The following is a 1,839-nucleotide window of genomic DNA, read 5'->3' on the forward strand; positions in this document are numbered from 1 at the left end:
TTTGTGTGTGGCTATTCTTGTGCTGAAAGGCATGGGGATATTTGCTGCATATTGTTTTCAGATATAATCTGTTATCAGAAAATGTTGAATGTTGTGTGGGATTGCACAGGCAGCAAGTTAGTAAGGGAAACCACATTTACTGTGCAAATAATATTTGCCAGGCACTATAATAGCTATTTTATAAACAGTATCTCTAATCACAGCAGCCTTTTGAGGTTGGTGTTATTATCCTTATCTCAGAGTTGAGGAACCTGGGGTTCAGAGGTTAAATAAGTGACATGATGAATGGTGTGACCAGGATTCAAATTCAAGTTTTATGACCCCGTAGTCTCTCTCCTAGGTCATTTCTTTGCCAAATTAAAATCATACCTATTCACTTAAATGAAATTACTCCAGGATTCAGTAAGTGGTGGAGCTGAAATGTGAACACAGCTCTGTCTTAATGGCAAAACCTGTGCACTTACCGCTATGCTCTGCTACCTTTGCAGAAAATTTTATACTCCAAAAGCCTTGCATGAAGTGGGTATTCAGGAAATGCTGAATTAAAAGAAAAGTGGGTGGTAAGTAAATAGGTATTACATGCTGAGTGTTGGGGGTATGATGAGAAATAAGAATTGAGGAAGTGTATTTGACTGGAAGCCTGTAGTAAGTTGACGGTAATAATTGTCCAAATATTTTACCCCTTTCTATCCCTGCCCTTTGCCATGAGGCTTTGGAGTTCCTCTCAGTAAAAGACAGAAACTTGTTTCTAATGGGCCTCATGGTTCATTTTGCCTAATAAAATGTGGCAAGGTAATAGTGCTCCAGTTCTGACCGTGAAACCCGAGACTTTGTTTCCATTTGTCTCTTGTTTCTCTGCCATTTCTAGAAGAACATGCCTGAGTTAGCCTGGGGGACATAGGGAGCAGAGCCCACTCATCCCAGCCATAGCCATCCTAGAATAGCCCACTACCAACTGACTGCTAGACAAATGAGTGAGCCCGCTAAGACCAGAAGAACTGTTCAGCTGTACCCAGCCTAAGTTACCAACCCACAGATTTAAGAACTAAATAAATAATTGTTTTTAAGCAACTGAGTTTTGAGTAGCTTGATAGGTAGCATTGTAGTGTCAGTAGATAACTATATACAAAGGCCATTAACAGTTTTCTTAAAAATGCTTCCAAAGGTACTAGGTATGAAATGGAGGCACTGAATATATTGGTTCCATATTTGTAGTGTCATATCAGGCACACAACATTAGATATGAAAGGAATTTAAGAGAGAACTGGTTCCATTTACTAATTTTACCAATGAAAAGCTGAGTCCCAGAGAGGGAAAATCCAATGTTATTAGAAGGCACCAGGATCAAACCTAGTTTTCTTCAGTTTGGCCCATTGTTCTTTCTATAACATGAGAGAATAGACAGAGTTAATAGGCCTATAACCTAATAGCAAAAAAAAAAAAAAAATTGGGGGGTCAGTGGATATGTACATATTTAACGGTGAAAAAAGAGCACATGAAAAAAAGTTATATGCTCAAAGGAAAAGGGTTTATTGAGGGAGCAGCTCTCCAAAGGAGATGAAAAGGACTGTGATTCAGAATATATCTGGTGGATTAAGCTTTAGAGAAGGTAGAGAAACCTCTTAGGAGGTGGAAAGGAAGAGTAAATGGTTAGATGTATGTTAAATGTTGATACATTCAACAGGCTGGTTGATTGTTACATTATGCTAGATATTGAGGATTCAGAAATGGCTAAGACACTGGCCCTTGCTGTAAGTACTAGCTCCCAGTAGAATACAGCTTTTATAGTACCAATCACAATGGCAGGCTGAGAATGAAAGGGAAATCAAGCCACAGAAG

The sequence above is a fragment of the Sus scrofa genome, chromosome X (assembly GCF_054392235.1).
Source record: "Sus scrofa isolate SSC_HxYL_T2T_F1_AM1 chromosome X, Sscrofa_HxYL_maternal_Yorkshire_Landrace_v2.0, whole genome shotgun sequence".
NCBI classification, from domain to species: domain Eukaryota; kingdom Metazoa; phylum Chordata; class Mammalia; order Artiodactyla; family Suidae; genus Sus; species Sus scrofa.